The sequence below is a fragment of the Rhinoderma darwinii genome, chromosome 4, assembly GCF_050947455.1.
Source record: "Rhinoderma darwinii isolate aRhiDar2 chromosome 4, aRhiDar2.hap1, whole genome shotgun sequence".
Classification (NCBI taxonomy): Eukaryota; Metazoa; Chordata; class Amphibia; order Anura; family Rhinodermatidae; genus Rhinoderma; species Rhinoderma darwinii.
Genome location: NC_134690.1, coordinates 319,202,550 through 319,225,118, shown reverse-complemented (window position 1 = coordinate 319,225,118; position 22,569 = coordinate 319,202,550). Strand labels below are relative to the sequence as shown.

The 22,569-nt window shown below is 42.9% G+C and overlaps 1 protein-coding gene across 1 annotated transcript in view; it reads right to left on the bottom strand.

Annotated features, from left to right (window-relative positions):
- FBXO30 (F-box protein 30) overlaps nt 1-8,695 on the bottom strand; it is a 71,298-nt gene extending 62,603 nt beyond the window's left edge. The window contains exon 1 of the mRNA XM_075862761.1: nt 8,458-8,695. The gene's annotated coding sequence lies outside the window, so the exon portion shown is untranslated. The remainder of the gene's footprint in view (nt 1-8,457) is intronic.
- Between the last annotated feature and the right edge of the window lie 13,874 nt (nt 8,696-22,569).

Sequence of the window (22,569 nt, the reverse complement as noted above, 5' to 3'; positions counted from 1 at the left end):
CCAATCAGCGTCATACACTTCTCCCCATTCATTTACACTACAGATAGCGATATAGCTATATCGCTATGTGCAGCCACAAACACTAACGTTACTGCAGTGTCCTGACAATGAATATACATTACCTCCTGCCAGGACATGTGTATTCAGAATCCTGACCACTTCTCTGCACTTGAGAGAAGTGAATGGAGAGAAGTTATGACGCTGATTGGTCAGTGTCATACACTTCTCTCCACAACGCCCACTTGGCCAAAAAGTAAAACACGCCCAGTTGTCTATTGAGAAACTCATTAGCATAAAGCGAATATAGGTCATAACTGTCAAAAATGATCGTTTTTCTAAATAAAAAACACTGCTGTAATCTACATTACAGCGCCGATCACATCATGTACAATATAGGCCACTTATAATGTGGTGACAGAACCTCTTTAAAGTAGAATCTTCCCTTTACTAGTCTTGATGACTGGACACTGTTTTACTTGTGGTTTCTCTTTAGTCACAGACCACCTCCTTTTCTTAACCCCTTATCGCTCAGTGACGTACTATTCCGTCATGCTGACCGCCCCGTTCGCGCTCAGTGACTGAATATGTCACAGGGAAAATGCAGCGCCATTTTCCCCCGGCGCGTGTACGAGCTGTGACCTGTAGCGATGGTCCCGCCTCCACGATCGCCGCTATTGGACAGTCAGTGAGTAACTGTCCAATAGCGGCGATCGATGTATAAACTTCCTCTCCCTGACTTCACTTCCTGCCGCATACGCCCTGAACGACTGTTGGAGATAGCGAAGCGTTCAGAGCGGTTGTGTGAAGACAGAGAGAACACCTTCAAAAAGTTAAAAGTAAAAAAAAAACAAAAAAAACACAACGACTCAAAAAACACACTTTTCTGTATCCCACCTCTCCCATCCACTACCCACTCCTGTACCCATCCTCTGTGTTCCCCCCACATTTTTGGTCTCCTATCACTAACCACTTCTTAGTCTTCAGGACCACTTTCTTGGTCCCTGGGGATTATTTTTTTTCTTATAAAATAAATAAAACAAAAACAAAAAAAAAAACAAAACTGTTCATTTAGACAATTTAACTGGTTAGTTTAGTATTAGGGTTAGTTAGTGTCAAGGAACCGTCAAAAAGCGTAGTTAGGTATAGTGTCAGGGAATTTAGCGTCAGAAATCAGTCACCGTAGTTAGATCTTTAGAATTTATCATACATCCCTTGATTTTTTATTTACCCTTACGCACTCCGCACAGCTTATCCCCGTCAGCTTTCCCTTCTGAGCCCTGCCGTGTGCCAAGGCAGCAGATAACAGCCACATGTAGGGTATTGCCGTACCCAGGAGAACCCATATTACAATTTAAGGGGTGTATATATCCGGTGGCACATGCTGAGCACAATATATTGGACACTGAAATGGATTGTATATATATATATATATATATATATATATAAAATTGAAAATCTCACGCTGCACCATCTGCTGCGCATTATCTTTTACACAGTACCTGTGGGGTCAAAATGCTCACTACACCTCTAGATGAATGTCTTAAGGGGTGTAGTTTTTAAAATGGGGTCACTTCTCGGGGTTTCAACTGTACTGGTACCTCAGGGGCTTCTGCATTCATGACTCAGCACCAGAAAAGCTCCAGTAGGCCAAATGGTGGTCCTTCCCTTCTGAGCCCTGCCGTGTGCCCAGGCAGCAGATAACAGCCACATGTAGGGTATTGCCGTACCCAGGAGAACCCACATTACAATTTAAGGGGTGTATATCTCCGGTGGCGCATGCTGGACACTGAAATGGTATATATATATATATATATATATATATATATATATATATATATATACATACACACACACAGTGAAGGAAATAAGTATTTGATCCCTTGCTGATTTTGTACGTTTGCCCACTGTCAAAGTCCTGAACAGTCTAGAATTTTTAGGCTAGGTTAATTTTACCAGTGAGAGATAGATTATATAAAAAAAAACAACTGAAAATCACAGTCAAAATTATATATATTTATTTGCATTGTGCACAGAGAAATAAGTATTTGATCCCCTACCAACCATTAAGAGTTCAGCCTCCTCCAGACCAGTTACACGCTCCAAATCAACTTGGTGCCTGCATTAAAGACAGCTGTCTTAAATGGTCACCTGTATAAAAGACTCCTGTCCACAGACTCAATTAATCAGTCTGACTCGAACCTCTACAACATGGGCAAGACCAAAGAGCTTTCTAAGGATGTCAGGGACAAGATCATAGACCTGCACAAGGCTGGAATGGGCTACAAAACCATAAGTAAGACGCTGGGTGAGAAGGAGACAACTGTTGTTGCAATAGAAAGAAAATGGAAGACATACAAAATGACTGACAATCGACATCGATCTGGGGCTCCATGCAAAATCTCACCTCGTGGGGTATCCTTGATCCTGAGGAAGGTGAGAGCTCAGCCGAAAACTACACGGGGGGAACTTGTTAATGTTCTCAAGGCAGCTGGGACCACAGTCACCAAGAAAACCATTGGTAACACATTACGCCGTAATGGATTAAAATCCTGCAGTGCCCGCAAGGTCCCCCTGCTCAAGAAGGCACATGTACAGGCCCGTCTGAAGTTTGCAAATGAACATCTGGATGATTCTGAGAGTGATTGGGAGAAGGTGCTGTGGTCAGATGAGACTAAAATTGAGCTCTTTGGCATTAACTCAACTCGCCGTGTTTGGAGGAAGAGAAATGCTGCCTATGACCCAAAGAACACCGTCCACACTGTCAAGCATGGAGGTGGAAACATTATGTTTTGGCGGTGTTTCTCTGCTAAGGGCACAGGACTACTTCACCGCATCAATGGGAGAATGGATGGAGCCATGTACCGTCAAATCCTGAGTGACAACCTCCTTCCCTCCACCAGGACATTAAAAATGGCTCGTGACTGGGTCTTCCAGCACGACAATGACCCGAAACATACAGCCAAGGCAACAAAGGAGTGGCTCAAAAAGAAGCACATTAAGGTCATGGAGTGGCCTAGCCAGTGTCCAGACCTTAATCCCATCAAAAACTTATGGAGGGAGCTGAAGATCCGAGTTGCCAATCGACAGCCTCGAAATCTTAATGATTTACAGATGATCTGCAAAGAGGAGTGGGCCAAAATTCCATCTAACGTGTGCAAACCTCAACATCAACTACAAAAAACGTTTGACTGCTGTGCTTGCCAACAAGGGTTTTGCCACCAAGTATTAAGTCTAGTTTGCCAAAGGGATCAAATACTTATTTCTCTGTGCACAATGCAAATAAATATATATAATTTTGACAATGTGATTTTCTTTTTTTTTTTTTTATATATAATCTATCTCTCACTGGTAAAATTAACCTAGCCTAAAAATTCTAGACTGTTCATGTCTTTGACAGTGGGCAAACTTACAAAATCAGCAAGGGATCAAATACTTATTTCCTTCACTATATATATATATATATATATATATATATATATATATATATACACAAAATTGCAAATCTCATGCTGCACCATCTGCTGCGCAATACCTTATAGACAATACCTGTGGGATCTAAATGCTTACTACACCTCTAGATGCGCTCCTTTCCTTCTGAGCCCTCCCATGGGCCTAAACGGCAGTTTATCACCACAAGTGGGGTATTGCCCAACTCAGGACAAGTTGGGCAACAAAACGGGGTGTTTTATTCCTTGTGAAAATAAGAATTTTTTTTTAATTGACAGCCCAATTCAAATAAATACTGTGAAAAAACTGAGGTCTAAATGGTCACAGCACCCATAAATTAATTCCTTAAGTGGTGTAGTTTCCAAAATGGGGTCACTTCTGGTGGGTTTCCATTGCTTTGATACATCTGGGGCTCTACAAAAGCAACATTGCACCCGAAAACCAATCCACCAAAATCTGGATTCCAAAGAACACATAGCGCTCCTTTCCTTCTGAGCCCTCCCATGGGCCCAAATGGCCGTTTATCACCACAAATGGGGTATTGCTGCACTCAGGACAAATTGGGCAGCAAAATGGAGTGTTTTATTCCTTGTGAAAATAAGAAATTTTGAGCCAAAACGACATATTATTGGAAAAAAATTTAAAAAAAAAATTAATTCACAGCCCAATTCAAATAAATTCTGTGAAAAAACTGTGCGGTCAAAATGGTAACAACCATAAATAAATTCCTTGAGGGGTGCAGTTTCCAAAATGGGGTCACTATTGGGGGATTCCTACTGTTTTGGCACCTCAACACCTCTTCAAACCTGGCAAGCTGCCTAAAATATATTCTAATAAAAAAAAAAAAAAAAAAAAAAAAAAAAAGAGGCCTCAAAATGAACTAGGTGCTTCTTTGCTTCTGGGGCTTGTGTTTTAGTGCATGAGCACACTAGAAACACATGTGGGATTTCTAAAAACTGCAGAATCTAGACAATACATATTTAGTATAGTTTCTCTGGTAAAACCTTCTGTGTTACAGGAAAAAATAGAATAAAATTGAAATTCAGCAAGAAAAATGAAATTTGCAAATTTCACCTCCATTTTCCTTTAATTCCTGTGAAATGCCTAAAGGGTTAAACAACTTTCTAAATGTGGTTTTGAATACTTTGAGGGATCTAGTTTTTAAAATGGGGTGTTTATGGGTGTTTATAATATATAGGCTCCTCAAAGCCACTTCAGAACTGAACAGGTACCTTAAAAAAAAAACTTTGAAATTCTCTTAAATTTGAGAAATTGCTGTTCATGTTCTAAGCCTTGTAACGTCCAAGAAAAATAAAATAATATTCAAAATCCAATGCCAATCTAAAGTAGACATATGGGAAATGTGAACTAGTAACTATTTTTGGTGGTATAAGCAGCTGTTTTACAAGCAGATGCATTTAAATGCAGAAAAATGCTATTTTTTCAAAATTTTCTCTAAATTTTGCAATTTTTCACAAATAAACATTGAATATATCGACCAAATTTTACCACTAACCTAAAGCCCAATGTCTCACGAGAAAACAATTTCGGAATCGCTTGGATAGGTTTAAGCATTCCGACGTTATTACCACATAAAGTGAAATATGTCAGATTTGAAAAATGGCCTCTGAGCCTTAAAGGAACAGTGTCATCACAAATAATTTTTTTATATGTTAAAGATGTTAGTGCTTTATTAAAAATGTTTATATTCATTTGTGTGTTTGTGTTTTACTTTTTCTTATTTTTACACTTTTTCTTCCCTATGGGGGCTGCCATTTTTTGTTCCATTTCTGTGTGTGTCGATTAACGACACATACAGACATGGAATACGGCAGCCACAGTCCCATAGGGACTGCGAACGGCTCCCGTCCCATTGACTGCAGTGTACGGCGTCTGTGTGGGAACTGCGCATGCGCCGCTCCCACACAGTCCAATTCGAAATTGGCGCCGTCCGGCGCCATTTTCCTGTGGACCGGAAGTCGCGGCCGGACAGTAATATTACTACTTCCGGTCGCGGCTTCCGGATTTATGCACTTGCACCAGCGACAGCAAACGGAGCGGACGGGCCGGAGGGAGCCGCGGCGGCAGGAGCAGGTAAGCGATTTCAATGTATGTTCGTGTTTTTGTGTGTTTACTACTGTATGTAAACCTACTACACTGTGGGTTAGCTAAAAAAATGGCGACACAGTGTAGGAGGTTCAAACCCCTCGTTTATCCCGGCACTAGCCAGGATAAAGGAGGGGGGGATGCCGAGAGCTCACTAGAGCGAGGGCTTTTAACCCAATGTTGCAATGCTGCAATTTTGGGAACAGCTCCATCTAGTGACCAAAAATGGGTAGTATTATAAATTAGAAATAATTTATAATATTTCCTGGCTCGTGCAAAAAAAAAAAAAAAAATTTGAACAATGTTTAATCACCCACACACTAAATGTTTAATTTTTTTAAAAAAAACATGTTTTTCTGGCAACACATTCCCTTTAAGGCCCAAACTAGGCTGCGTCCTTAAGGGGCTAAAGGGTAACTAAACTGTCAAAAAACTTCTGACATGTGATAGTGACATGTCAGAAGTTTTGATTGGTGGGAGTCCAAGCACTGATATAGTAAGTCTCTGAGCCCGTACATCAATTGCTTGGCTTTCCAAGAAAAGGCGATCAGAAACGAGCACTTCTGCAGTTTCGATTCAGTGATCAAAACTTCTGACATATCACCATGACACGTCAGACTTTTTTTTTGAATGTTTAGTTATCCTAAGGCCTCGTTTACACGAGCGTGATATACGTGCGTGCAACGCGCGTGCTTTTCACGCGTGTCGTACACACCTATATTAGTGTATGGGGCAGTGCAGACAGTACGTGAGTTTTGCTCAGCGTGAGTCCACTGAAAAAAAACAACTCACGACATGTCCTATATTTGTGCGCTGTTCGCGCATCAAGCACCTATTGAAGTCAATGGGTGCGTGAAAACCACGCATGCCACACGGAAGCACTTCCATGCGAACTGCGTGATTCGCGCAACAGCTGTCAAACTCTGAACGTAAATAGAAAAGCACCACGTGCTTTTCTGTTTACAAACATCCAAATGGAGTGTCATAATGATGGCTGCTGCGCGAAAATCACACATCATACACTGATGACACACGGAGCTGCTATGTGCCTTTTGCGCACGCAAAACTCCGTGTTTTTTGCGTGTGCAAAACGCACACGCTCGTGTAAATCAGGCCTTAAAATTATGTTTCTATCCATAACGTACCAAATTTTACCAAACGTTATGTCAGAACTTGTCACGTCTAGATCAGCATGCGGAGGAACACGGAATTAGGCTTATTCCTTAAGGATACCACCATATGATGCTCTGTTGGGTGCCGTATTACGGAAATATTCTCCAATGTAAAGATAAGCCATGAATGTCAACATGTCCGATACTTCTCCGTCCCCGCACCCGCACCCCAGCCCGTCTGATGTGAGAATCCATGATCATGGGGGAGACAGCTGTCCAGCAAATAGCTATGTTATGTGTACGGCCAGCTTTAGGCTCCGGCTACACACAGACTTGTCACATGACAACTGTTCTGCAACTTCTGTTACCCCATGGCTTTCCTCTGAACAGTTGCATAAAAACCTCATGACTAGGGACTGAGACGCTACACAAATCATATAAGAGAGACCCCAGATCAAAGGGAATTTCCAACTTCTAAACCCCCATACAAGTGGATTCTAAACTAAGGTAAAGTGCTCTCAGCGTGACAATGCAAAAATGCAGGTCAGGACCCCAAATGCCGTCAGAATCTGTTCTGGGCCCCTGTCATGTGCAGCAGGGATCAGGGTTTACAATTGGAACAGCTTCTATGTGATAGACAAGCACATATAGCGATTCCCTCATATACTTCTATTACGTCAAGAGTGGTCTGATCATCCTTACAACTTATATACGGTACATAAAGCGCTCGCTATCGTATATGGAGACTTTAGGCTTCCTCGACGCTGCACCTCCTTTAAGTGATCTAGATAACGGTGGTATATTAGGGAATGGTTACAAAGGACAAGCACAGGTTAACAGGGGGTATATTAGGGAATGGTTACACAGGACAAGCACAGGTTAACAGGGGGTATATTAGGGAATGGTTACACAGGACAAGCACAGGTTAACAGGGGGTATATTAGGGAATGGTTACACAGGACAAGCACAGGTTAACAGGGGGTATATTAGGGAATGGTTACACAGGACAAGCACAGGTTAACAGGGGGTATATTAGGGAATGGTTACACAGGACAAGCACAGGTTAACAGGGGGTATATTAGGGAATGGTTACACAGGACAAGCACAGGTTAACAGGGGGTATATTAGGGAATGGTTACACAGGACAAGCACAGGTTAACAGGGGGTATATTAGGGAATGGTTACACAGGACAAGCACAGGTTAACAGGGGGTATATTAGGGAATGGTTACACAGGACAAGCACAGGTTAACAGGGGGTATATTAGGGAATGGTTACACAGGACAAGCACAGGTTAACAGGGGGTATATTAGGGAATGGTTACACAGGACAAGCACAGGTTAACAGGGGGTGACGCTGCACTTTAGAGCTGAAAACTTTTAACGACAATTGGACAGTTTCATATGACTAGAAACGTGTGTGAATTAAAGGCATCCACTCCAATATTGGAACATGCAGGATTGGGGAGTATTAAAAGTGATGGGAATGGGTATGCCCAGGAACAAAACTTAACTCATAATAAACCAGACTGTTTATTCCTAAAAAGTGACGGTCAGGATTATACATTAGTCAGCAGTAAATAATAATAAGCAATGGGGACTTCAGGGTAACCTGGAGACCTGAGGACAGAGTTTGTCACTGCGCTTCAGATAAGTTGTTTCAATGACGTCACTCACGACCCATTATACCACATTCGGTTATATAATAACACACACACAGCCCGTAATAATCAGTACCCCGTGGTAAAAACACTACGCCAGGATACTGAAGTACAAGGGGCCTAGAGGTCTCACCTCGTCCCGCCTGAGTGCAGGATGCAAGAGCCGGGCACAGCGCTGCGGCCTCCTCTTTATCTGGACGTGGCCTCCTCCGTGCCAGAAGCCGCCGCCTCTCCACTTCCTTTTAAACCTGACTTGTCCGGTCACTGCTCCCCGGCCGCATCTGCTGAACCCCGGCACTCGCTTGTCTCCCAGCTCTGTTTCTCCGCCGTCCTTCCCGTCGCTATTTCGTCATCACCTGCGTCACCGAATCTCCTCCCACTCCCCGCCCAGTAGTTCCAAAACAAGGAAGAAGGTGGTGACGTCACCAGCCTGACACTTCTGTCGCTGTACAAGCACTGGAAGCCATTTTGTTGGTAGGAAATAATATGTAACGTCATCATCCATATTTTATACAACTTCTTATGGACTGAGCCTGTTTTAGACTTAAATGGGTTTTCCCATAAGAGACATTTATGACATAGCCACAGGATATGTCATAAATGTCAGATAGATGCGGGTCCCACTGCTGGGACCCACACCCTATCTCTAGAATGGGCCCCCTTAAACCCATTCTACTGCTCTGTGGTGTGGCTGAAGCGTGTGATTTCTGACCATGAATTATGGAAACAGCGTAACTCCCTGAGCTACGCTGTTTCCGTAACTCCCTGAGCTACGCTGTTTCCGTAACTCCCTGAGCTACGCTGTTTTCTTAAGCCTCATAGAACTGCATGGTAGCTACGGAAACAGCGTAGCTCGCATGCTACGCTGCTTCTGTAACTGCTATTCACTAGAGGTAGGACCCGCATCTATCTGACACTTATGACATATCCTGTGGATATGTCATAAACGTCCCCTGTGGGGAAGCCCCTTTAAAGCAGGAAGAATTAAAATGAAAACTGTATTGGACTGCAGGGCAATATATATGAGACCTGAAGATACAAGTTTAGAACTTGAGCATGTTCACAGGATGAAAGCACAGGGCTTTATAATGTCACTTCTTTTTTCACAGGGACTGGTCATACAAAATTTCGCCCCATCAATCTCTATATCAGAGACGAACTTGCCAAGTACGTTGGCACACCATTACAGGTCCCTGCCCGGCCAGATAGGAATTGTAATGTCCGCAAAATAACCAATCACCTACAGAATATACACTACCGTTCAAAAGTTTGCGGTCACCCAGACAATTTTGTGTTTTCCATGAAAACTCACACTTATATTTATCAAATGAGTTGCAAAATGACTAGAAAATATAGTCAAGACATTGACAAGGTTAGAAATAATGATTTTTATTTGAAATAATAATTTTTTCCTTCAAACTTTGCTTTCGTCAAAGAATGCTCCATTTGCAGCAATTACAGCATTGCAGACCTTTGGCATTCTAGCTGTTAATTTGCTGAGGTAATCGGGAGAAATTTCACCCCATGCTTCCAGAAGGCCCTCCCACAAGTTGGATTGGCTTGATGGGCACTTCTTGCGTACCATACGGTCAAGCTGCTCCCACAACAGCTCTATGGGGTTGAGATCTGGTGTCTGCTCTGGCCACTCCATTACAGATAGAATACCAGCTGCCGGCTTCTTCCCTAAATAGTTCTTGCATAATTTGGAGGTGTGCTTTGGGTCATTGTCCTGTTGTAGGATGAAATTGGCTCCAATCAAGCGCTGTCCACAGGGTATGGCATGGCGTTGCAAAACGGAGTGATAGCCTTCCTTATTCAAAATCCCTTTTACCTTGTACAAATCTCCCACTTTACCAGCACCAAAGCAACCCCAGACCATCACATTACCTCCACCATGCTTGACAGAGGGCGTCAGGCACTCTTCCAGCATCTTTTCAGTTGTTCTGCATCACACAAATGTTCTGTGTGATCCAAACACCTCATACTTAGATTCGTCTGTCCATAACACTTTTTTCCAATCTTCCTCTGTCCAATGTCTGTGTGCTTTTGCCCATATTAATCTTTTCCTTTTATTAGACAGTCTCAGATATGGCTTCTTCTTTGCCACTCTGCCCTGAAGGCCAGCATCCCGGAGTCGCCTCTTCACTGTAGACATTGACACTGGCGTTTTGCGGGTACTATTTAATGAAGCTGCCAGTTGAGGACCCGTGAGGTGTCTATTTCTCAAACTAGAGACTCTAATGTACTTGTCTTGTTGCTCAGTTGTACAGCGGGGCCTCCCACTTCTCTTTCTACTCTGGTTAGAGCCTGTGTGTGCTGTCCTCTGAAGGGAGTAGTACACACTGTTGTAGGAAATCTTCAGTTTCTTGGCAATTTCTCGCATGTAATAGCCTTCATTTCTAAGAACAAGAATAGACTGTCGAGTTTCACATGAAAGCTCTCTTTTTCTAGCCATTTTGAGAGTTTAATCGAACCCACAAATGTAATGCTCCAGATTCTCAACTAGCTCAAAGGAAGGTCAGTTTTATAGCTCCTCTAAACAGCAAAACTGTTTACAGCGGTGCTAACATAATTGCACAAGAGTTTTCAAGTGTTTTCTAATCATCCATTAGCCTTCTAACACAGTTAGCAAAAACAATGTACCATTAGAACACTGGAGTGATGGTTTCTGGAAAAGGGCCTCTATACACCTATGTAGATATTGCATTAAAAACCAGACGTTTGCAGCTAGAATAGTCATTTAGCACATTAACAATGTATAGAGTGTATTTCTGATTAATTTATTGTTATCTTCATTGAAAAAAACGATACTTTTCTTTCAAAAATAAGGAAATTTCTAAGTGACCCTAAACTTTTGAACGGTAGTGTATAAAAGGACAGTGTTCAACACCATCTATATGGACAGTAAAGGATCAGTAATCCCTAAGATATGGTCAGTTTTACCAGAGGTATTTTCGGGTTTAACAGGGTGTGCAAAAACCTGAACAAGACAAAAAGAAAGCCCATACTGTATTGATAAGGAACAGCTCCTAAATTGAGTAACCACCAAACATAAAGAACTTTGCCCATGTCACCAGTTTAGAAGAATTTATATAACAGCTTTATATGGCAGGACATAGTTATAATAATAGGCAAACTCAGCAAAGTTATAATTTTATTTGTATATATTGAAGGAATATTACGTTTATAAGAAATGATGGCGTCAAATAAAAAATTCACTTTTTAATCACAAATATGCTATTTCAGTGATTCCAACTGACCTAATTTTGAAAGGTGTTCATCTATTCAGAACTTAGATGTGATCGTTGTGGATCCTGCGTGTCACAGACACGGAGGACACGCCGATACTGAACCTGTCAGGTCTGCAGGACTGATGGATTCAGTGTAAAACGAGCGATACAGCTGTCCTGTATAGAGAATACAGAACAGCCGTAACTCCAAAAGTAAAACGATTTTTTTAAATAAAGACTGTTTATAAAGTTACACTAAACACACTGACTAATCTATTTATTAAAGAAATAGGTGTAAAAAATGATCCCTCACAGTGGGGATTGATATATAGCAATATATGCTCCACAGAAAGTCAGGAAAAAAATCACTGGAAAAGAACTGGAGTTTATAATAAAATATAACTTTTACTAAAGTATAATATAAAATGGATATAACAAATAACTACATGCATGAAAAAAAAAGGGGACATATAATAATTACATCCTCAATATTGAAAAAAGGGTTGAATAAACATAAATAGTTTGAGTGTAACCCTCATAATGTATGAAGAAAAAAGCCACAAATTATGCAAGATATATAAAACATTGATGGAACGTGATTTGAAAGCTGGTATTCCAAAGTATCGATCCTAATATATTTCCCACACATATGAAAAAGGACTTGTAGTAGCTATGGGGTTTGTTGTATAAAACCCCCCTACCCTTTCCTGTTGTGGTCTCTCTCAATCGAGTTGGATAAATAAATATGGAATCCTGTTCACATCCTCAAGTTTGGAAAGATTCTCCCGATGTGTTTCCTCCAGGCAACAGAGTCATCAGGGGAGACTAAGCCTGTAAATATTGTTTAAGCGTGTGGCATATTACTGGTTGTGGCTCCCAGTTTGAGAGTGCTTGCAGTGGCAAAAGTTCATGGCAGAGCAATGAAGCTATTCAGCACTGGCGTAGCTATAGGGGTGGCAGCGGTCGCAGTTTGCGACCGGTCTCCTAAGTCTTGGGGCCCACGGGCCTCCGTTGCCAACCGGCGCTAACTGTAGAACAGATTTATTTAACTTTTACTTGCGGTGACGCCGGCACTAGGAAGGGCCCAAGTGTACCATGCGACATCACGTGAGGGGCGTTCCAGGCATTCAGGAAGAGAACGCAGCGTGGTGCGGACGGAGGAAGAGAGCCTGGATGAACTGAAAGTTGGAGCCGATCATCCGACTCCTCAGAAAACAACGAGACCTGGTGAAGGGGCCTGTAGTGTGCAGTGTATGTAATGGAATGTATTGTATCGTGCTTTCTGTGTTTGTGGTGGAGAGAGCACAGCACAATACAATATGTTACGAACTGTGGGTCGCGACTCCCTGGGGGCGTCGTGTGAAGACCTCGGAGGGTCGCGAGCCACTAAACGAGGTTCCTGTTCCAACTGTATCTGTGTTGTCAGGACACAGATCCAATTTAATTCAATGCTGGAGCAAGGAGCTTTCTCCAGAATTCACTGTGCTATGCCCGTGAGCGATGCCTGGCTGCACCGAGTCACTCACAGCACTATACTGCATTATACTGTGTGGAGGCAGCTATGGGGGAGCATTATTCTGTGTGGGGACAGCTATGAGGGAGCATTATACTGTGTGGGAGCAGCTATGGGATAGCATTATACCGTGTGGGGGCAGCTATGGGGGAGCATTATACCATGTGGGGGCAGCTATGGGGGAGCATTATACTGTGTGGGGGCAGCTATGGGGGGAGCATTATACTGTGTGGGGGCAGCTATAGTAGCATTATACTGTGTGGGAGCATTATACTATGGGGGCTGTTGGGCAAGGCGTCTGGGCATAGGCGCACGCAGGGGTCTGATGATGGTGGTGTTGGGGAGGGGTAGGGGGGGCCCAAGCTGAATTCTTGCACCCGGGCCCATGAACCTTTAGCTACGCCCCTGCTATTGAGCATCATCTCCTCCGTTCCATGCACTCGTGTTGAGCGTCTGAGGTTATCTCATCTCAATCTCTCATCTATTTATTAAAAAAGAAAATGCCCGGGGGGCGTGGCCTGGATGTGCAAGGAGGAAGTCGCATAGTGGATCGGATCTCCTGACTGCTCCAGGTGTTCTGAGCTCCGGTTGGTGCCTGCTCCAGGACATTTGAGGTGCGCAGCACTTACCTCGTGGCGGACGGCGTTGGTGCCGGCTATCTTCCTGCTTCCCGGCTTCTCTGTTCATCTGGGTAGTCTGCAGCGGCCTGGCGCAGCTCCCTGGACTCGGGAGTGTGAGGTGCGATCCTGGTGCCTTATGTGGGTGCCTGCCGGCAGCTTTTTGTGCGGTGCCCCAGGTGAGGCAATCTACTCAGGACTTCTGGCGCCATTACAGCTCTCCCTCCTCCGGCAGCCATCTTGAGATCTGGATTCTCTGCTCGGCGTGGTGCAGCGTTTCATAGAGCAGCATATCAGAGGCAAAGACCATTACAGGCCCTGCTTCTGAACTAATCCTCGCTAGTGGCACTGGGAGTGGAAAGGTGCAGCTGTCTGACCAGTGTTTGGATTTTCCTAGTCTTTCTCGGTGAAGACCATACTAACTTTCTGCCATATAGTCAAGCAGTGTATTCCCCCTTGCTAAAATGGGGGGTACATCTAAAAGAAATACTAAGTCCAAGCCGGCTAAGCTTACTGAGTTTTTTACTAATGCTTCATCTCCGCAATCGGTGGTGAACCGCCATATTTCCCTTCCTCCATCCTCGCCCTCTCCATCTTCTAGGGCTGCATATGTGGAAAATGACATGCAGGATGATCTGGAATCTCAACCTGTTTCTGAAATCATGATTAAGAGACTTTTAAATTCGTTGAGAGATTCGATTCAATCGGATATGCGTCAAGTCATCTGGCATTTACGGTTAGATATACAAGCTATTGCCTCAAGGACCGATCACATGGAACATAAGTTGGAGGAATTCGTAAAGTCACACAACTCGCTCATAGATGCGAATGCCATGTTGGAGGAGGAGGTAACGAGATATATCCAGACGAAATAATGTCCGAATCAGAGGTATACCTGAGTCGGTCACACCAGATCTCTTATCTCAATATCTTACGGACCTGATGACTATTGTCCTGCCGCAAAAATCTGCTCTGGACCTCACCATTGATAGGATTCACCGAATTCCTAAGCCGAAACACATTGCTGCACATCTGCCTAGAAATACGATTGCGCGCATCCATTTCGTTCATGTGAAGGATGAATTTCTCAGAGGATTGAAAGCTTCCCCCGTTTTAACAGACCGCTTTAAGGACATTGCTTTGTATCCGGATCTGTCTGTGGCGACCATGCTAAGACGTAAAGAATTTGCAGTGCTGACAAAAATTCTACGGGATAACGGCATTTTATACAAGTGGGGCTTTCCAGTAAAGCTCATAATCACAAAGAATGGCAGTCAACATGTTTGCCTCTCGCCAGACTCCGCAAAAGATCTTCTCCACTCTTGGGGTCTCCTAGCATCCCCTCCTCCGAGTCCTCATCATAGCAATCCTACCAGACGGAGTTGGTTTTCGCCGTTGTGGTCGGACACGAGGAGTAGGCCCAAAGGGAGACTAATGCTGGAGCTTCTGCTGTACGAATTGTCCATCAAGGCTTTCTCAGTTCTCACCTGGACGCTACTCCTCCTTTCTTCAGTTCCTATAGCTTTAAGCTATCTGACTGGCTGAACTTTTGTCTCTACATTCCTTTCCCTGAAAGAGGGAGGTTCCTGACTGGTAAATATGCGGAATTGCATATCAATATTGGATTTTTTTTTCTGTTGTTCTTGTATAGTGTTGGTTCTATTTTGCTGTGCCACAATCCTAATTATTTTTTTCGTATGACATAATGGGTCTCAAACTACTTTCTGTCAATGCCCATGGCTTGATCTCTCCTTTCAAGAGATCTCTGCTTTGGAAAGAAGCTTTCAAATCTAATTGTGATATATTATGTGTTCAGGAGTCGCATTTATCTTCCAAAGATTGTCATCTATTTAAACATAAGACGTTTCCTCATGTTTACTGTGTCTCTAAAAATGAAAAAAAGGCGGGCGTAATTATCGCTGTGAAGGAGACGATTGCTTTTAAATGTATTTCCTTTTTTTCTGATCCACAGGGAAGATATGTAATTTTAGTCTGTTACAGAGGCTCTGTCACCAGATTTTCAAACCCCTATCTCGTGTTGCAGCAAATCGGCGCTGCAATGTAGATTACAGTAAAGTTTTTTTTTTTCAAAAACGAGCATTTTTAGCCAAGTTATGACCATTTTTATATTTATGCAAATGAGCCTTTCTTAAGTACAACTGGGCGTGTTTAAAGTTAAGTCCAAGTGGGCGTGTATTGTGTGTGTACATCTGGGCGTTTTTACTTGTTTTACTAGCTGGGCGTTGTGAATAGAAGTGTATGATGCTGACGAATCAGCATCATCCACTTCTCTTCGTTAACACCCAGCTTCTGGCGCGTGTTCTCGAGAGATCACGCTGTGACGTCACTTCCTGCCCCAGGTCCTGCATCGTGTCGGACGAGCGAGGACACATCGGCACCAGGCGACAGAGGCTACATCGACATACCTGCAAACGCAGATGCTGCTGCAGAATCAACTGTAGCCTCTGTCGCCTGGTGCCGATGTGTCCTCGCTCGTCCGACACGATGCAGGACCTGGGGCAGGAAGTGACGTCACAGCGTGATCTCTCGAGAACACGCTGTGTGTCTGTGCACTGCCAGAAGCTGGGTGTTAACGAAGAGAAGTGGATGATGCTGATTCGTCAGCATCATACACTTCTATTCACAACGCCCAGCTAGTAAAACAAGTAAACACACCCAGATGTACACACACAATACACGCCCACTTGGACTTAACTTTAAACACGCCCAGTTGTTAAGAAAGGCTCATTTGCATAAATATAAAAATGCTCATAACTTGGCCAAAAATGCTTGTTTTTGAAAAAAAAAAAACTTTACTGTAATCTACATTGCAGCGCCGATCTGCTGCAATAGGCGATAGGGGTTTGAAAATCTGGTGACAGAGCCTCTTTAAATTGATAACCTCACATACACTTTGGTTTCTCTATATGCCCCTAGTGTTAGACAATTTCCCTTCAATAAAAAAGTTCTGTCGAAAGCTAAATCTGTTCAGAAAGGGGGTTTAATAATGTGTGGAGACTTTAATGTAGTGGTGAATAAGGATATGGACCGCTCTGTCGGGTGTAACAGATTGTCTCCTGACTTGACTTCCTGGGTATTGGAAGAAGAGTTGCATGACGTTTGGCGATATCAACATGCATCTGAAAAGGATTACATGGTTTTTTTTCTTCCCTGCATAAGATGTATTCTAGGATTGACTTCTTTTTGGTGGATAGGGAGGTGTTATTAAATTCGGTGTCCTCTACAATAGGTTTGATAACCTGGTTAGATCATGCACCAATTACACTTAAAGAGGCTCTGTCACCAGATTCTCAAATCCCTATCTCCTATTGCATGTGATCGGCGCTGCAATGTAGATAACAGTAACGTTGTTTTTTTTTAAAAAAAACTTTCATTTTTGGCCAAGTTATGAGCTATTTTATATATATGCAAATGAGCTTTGAAATGGACAATTGGGCGTTTTTTTTTCTTTATGTCCAACTGGGCGTGTATAGTGTTTTTAACTGGGCGTGTTTACGTGTATGACGCTGACCAATCAGTGACCAGTCAGCGTCATACACTCCTCTACATTCATTTACACATTAGCGATCTGCAGCGATTACACAGAGATTAACACATACACAGAGATTATCATACACAGAGATTAACGTTAATCAAGTGTCCTGATAATGAATACACATGACCATCCAGCCTGGACGTCATGTGTATTCAGAATCCTGACACTTCTGAATCTTTTCTGTTAGATTCCAGCAAGCCACGCGTTATCTCGCGAGATTACGGAGGTAAACGAGATTTTGTTTCCCTTGCTGGAAATCTCAATCACAATACACGCCCAATTGTCCATTTCAAAGCTCATTTGCATGTATATAAAATAGCTCATAACTTGGCCAAAAATGAACGTTTAAAAAAAAACAAAAAAAAACGTTACTGTTATCTACATTGCAGCGCCGATCACATGCAATAGGAGATAGGGATTTGAGAATCTGGTGACAGAGCCTCTTTAAAGAGGCTCTGTCACCAGATTTTGCAACCCCTATCTGCTATTGCAGCAGATCGGCGCTGCAATGTAGATTACAGTAACGTTTTTATTTTTAAAAACGAGCATTTTTGGCCAAGTTATGACCATTTTTGTATTTATGCAAATGAGGCTTGCAAAAGTCCAAGTGGGTGTGTTTAAAGTAAAAGTCCAAGTGGGCGTGTATTATGTGCGTACATCGGGGCGTTTTTACTACTTTTACTAGCTGGGCATTCTGACGAGAAGTATCATCCACTTCTCTTCAGAACGCCCAGCTTCTGGCAGTGCAGACACAGCCATGTTCTCGAGAGATCACGCTGTGTCGTGACTCACAGGTCCTGCATTGTGTCGGCCACATCGGCACCAGAGGCTACAGTTCATTCTGCAGCAGCATCGGCGTTTGCAGGTAAGTCGATGTAGCTACTTACCTTGCAAACACTGATGCTGCTGCAGAATCAACTGTAGCCTCTGGTGCCGATGTGGCCGACACGATGCAGGACCTGTGAGTGACGTCACAGATCTGCACTGCCAGAAGCTGGGCGTTCTGAAGAGAAGTGGATGATACTTCTCGTCAGAACGCCCAGCTAGTAAAAGTAGTAAAAACGCCCCGATGTACGCACATAATACACGCCCAGTTGGACTTTTACTTTAAACACACCCACTTGGACTTTTGCGAGCCTCATTTGCATAAATACAAAAATGGTTATAACTTGGCCAAAAATGCTCGTTTTTTAAAAATAAAAACGTTACTGTAATCTACATTGCAGCGCCTATCTGCTGCAATAGCAGATAGGGGTTGCAAAATCTGGTGACAGAGCCTCTTTAAGCTATCTGATTAATACATTGCCCCTCGTAATTCCTCTTGGAGATTGAATACTTTCCTTTTAAACTCCCCAGCACTCCAAGTCTCTATCGCACAGGCTTTGAAGGAATTTTTTGAGCTTAATGGTCCTACGGCCTCTTCTCCTGAACGCCTCTGCTGTACGCACAAAGCTTTTGTTAGAGGTTTTGTATATTCAAGCCGCTGCTAGAGCAAAACGGGATAGAAACAATGAGTTTGATTTTCTTATTGGTAATATTCAGTCCTTGGAGTCTCAATTAAAACTTAATCCTTCATCTTCCCTGAGAAAAGAATTACGGAACTTTAGGGATAAATTGCGTAACCATCAGCTCTTCTTATATGAGAAGACTTTGAAAAAACTAAAATGGAACTTTTACGTCCAAGGGGATAGACCAAGTAAAATCTTGGCGAAAAGAGTAAAACAACATATGGCAAAGTCTAAAATGTCCTGGTTGCGCCCTGCAGAGGGCGCAAGGGTGTATGACCCTCAGGAGATCACTGATATATTTGCAACATATTATAGCTCCCTATATAATCTTAGAGGATAAACAGCTTCCTGAAGTGTCTAAATCTACGGTAAATTCTTTTTTGGAGCAAATGCATCTTCCAGTTTTATATGATTTACAACTTAGTCAATTAAATGCCCCTTTTTAAGTTGAGGAAATCAAATTGGTAATTCTTAGATCTAAACAAAATAAATCCCCTGGACCGGATGGTCTACTGAATGAGTATTACAGAACTTTCGCAGACTTGCTGTTTCCATATATGCAGTCTACATTTATGAGTATTGAGTCTAATCTTGCCCCCCCCTCCGGAAATGTTACAGGCCACCATAGTTACGCTTCCTAAACCGGGTAAAACCCCATATTCCCCAGCCAATTTTCGCACGATATCCCTATTAAATTGTGATATAAAATTTTATGCTAAACTATTGGCGAATAGGTTGAATGACTGCTTGCCTTCCCTAATAGCGCTGGACCAAGTAGGGTTCGTTAAAGGGCGCCAAGCGAGTGACGGTACGCGCAGAATTTTAGATCTCATCCAGATAGCCGGAGATTCTAAGACTGCCCCCCTTTTCATTTCCCTGGATGCCGAAAAGGCATTTGACAGAGTTAATTGGCAATATTTGGAGGGTACTTTGGATAAATTTGTCTTCCATTCCTTTATAAAGATACTCTCACTGTATTCCTCTCCGTCGGCTAGGGTTCTTTCTTCTGGACTTCAATCTCGATCTATTACAATTACTAATGGGACTAGACAGGTGTAAAGGATCTGCCATACACAGCTTCTGTGTCGACGCCCTTGGTTAGTCAGTCTGCACCTGCTCCTAAGTCTGGTCAAGTGACCCCTCCTTCTATCAATCAGGCTGGGAGGCTGAGGAGTGGGAGAGCCTATCACAGCCTGGCGAGACGGAGCTAGCTCCCGCCCTCTGTCTATTTATACCTTCACTTCCTGCTCCTCCAGTGCCTGTGATTTTGTCTGTTTCCTGGCTCTGCTGCTGCTGCTTGTACTTTTGTCCTCTGCTCCATATAGACCCTGGCTTACTGATTACTCTCCTGCTCTGTGTTTGGTACCTCGTACACTCCTGGTTTGACTCGGCTCGTTCACTACTCTCCTGCTCTGCGTTTGGTACCTCGTACACTCCTGGTTTGACTCGGCTCGTTCACTACTCTTGTTGATCACGGTATTGCCGTGGGCAACTGCCCCGTTCCCCTAGCTTCTGTGTACCCTTGTCTGTTTGTCTTTCGTGCACATAGTGAGCGTAGGGACCGTCGCCCAGCTGTACGCCATCGCTTAGGACGGGCCGTTGCAAGTAGGCAGGGACTGAATGGCGGGTAGATTAGGGCTCACCTGTCTGTCTCCCTACCCCGGCATTACAACAGGGTTGTCCTTTATCCCCATTAATATTTACTTTGTGTATGGAACCATTTCCGTAGTTCTGATAACATTTCAGGTATCCGGGTAGGTAGAAAAGAACATAAAATATATTTTGACCTGCACTTCTCCCCTTTCTTCGTTGACAGAGTTACTTCGTATAATTTCTAGGCTTTCGAAAGTATCTTATTATAAGTTACATGTTTCTAAATCCATGATGTTACCACTGCATTTAGATCCTCAGCTGAAACACATTTTGTTTACATTTCATATGGCCTGGGCTGAGTCAGGGTTGGCGTACTTAGGGATAAAACTGTATTCTTCGATGTCTCTCATTTTACAGGAAAATTACTCAGATCTTCTTGCGGATATGAGATCAGAATGCGAAAGATTGAATGCTTTTCACTTGTCCTGGATTGCTAGAATCAATCTAGTTAAAATGTTATTGCTTCCCAAATACTTTTACTTTTGCAGGACTATTCCGTTGTTGATACCTACTTCTATTTCGTCACAAATTCAAAAATAATTTTCAATTTTAATTGGAACAATAAAAGTGCGAGAGTAGCTAAAAACGTATTGTTTCCCAAGGTCAGGGAGGGGGGGTTTGGGAGTCCCAGATGTGATTGCCTATAACATAGCTGCCATCATGGATCAACTGGGTTCGTTATGGAACTCATCTTCTACGTCATTATGGTCCCAGTTAGAAAATGATATGTTTCCTCGCTCTTCTTTACAAATTCCGATGGCTGCGACTTATGTGGGGACGGGGCTGCCTACAGTGTCATTGAAAACCACTTCTGATTCTTTGAAGAGTTGGAAGCTTTATGCCTGCGAACATAGTTGGGTACACTTAGCACATGAACACATACCATTACAGGCTTTTCAGTCCTATGTGCCACATGTAGTCTTGTTGACCTGGGAGACTTTGGGCATAACAGTCCTTTCTGACCTGTATGAAGGAGGGCACATGCGGTCTTTTGAGCAGTTGGTGCAGGAGTATGGCTTGTCTCGTAGCATATTTTATCAGTATCTCCAGATTCGACATATGCTTCAATCGTTATCTGTCCCTGTTAAACCTACTAATCTTTCCTCCTTTCATAAATTCTTCTTTAAATGGCAGGGACAAAGTAAGGGTCTTTCCTGTAGTTATGATCTTCTCTTGAATAGGAAGACCTTGGGAAAATCTGCTCATATGCTGAGATGGGAACGAGAGTTGGGAGTTTCTACTGAACAATGGTTGAAGGCCTCGAGTTGGATTATTCGACATTCTAAATGCGTTAATCATATAAAACACACCTGTAAAATTCACCTTAGATGGTATCTGACTCCGTCCAGATTTGCAAGTTTTTTTTACTGGCAGTTCTAATAGCTGCTGGCGGGACTGTGGTTCTCTAGGCTCCACTCTACATATGTGGTGGTCATGTTCCACGGTTGGAGTTTTGTGGAAAGAGGTTTTTCGCCTACTCTTAGACCTTACAGGTATATCCTTTCCGTATAGCCCAGAGTTGGCCGTCCTTGATATTGGGCTGGATGAGGTTCTTACTAACTTTCGAGTCCTAGTGCAGCACATCGTCATTGCCACCAGAATGGCTATTGCCAAATCATGGAAGTCTCCCATCTTTCCTTCCTTGTCAGAAGTGATAGGTAGGGTGAATGTTACCTGTCACCATGAAACCCTTTTATTGCAAACTCCCTCTGTTCATAAAAGGAATCTATGTTCTTGGGAGCTATGGGTAAAATCAAAATATTATGTCTAATGCTTCTTTCTTTGGCATTGTAATTTCTTTGTAATTGTAATTTTAATTTTTTGATGTACATGGCACAGAGATGTGGTTTTATGTTTATGTATGGTTTTTGTGTATTTTCTGTTGCTATCACGTTTGTCTACTGCTTCTCATATGGGTCCGTGTTCCTAGGACCGAGATTTAGTTTTGTACTGTTGGAAAAAGTTGTAAAAAAATGTCAATAAAAATCTATTGATTTAAAAAAAAAAAAAATGCCCTCAAAGGTGTACATAGCCTTTAACCCTTTCAGGACCAAGGGTCCTCAATGACCAGCCCCATTTTCTCAAATCTGACGTGTCATTTTATGTGGTAATAACTCTGGAATGCTTTTACCTATTCAAGCGATTCAGAGATTGTTTTCTCGTGACAT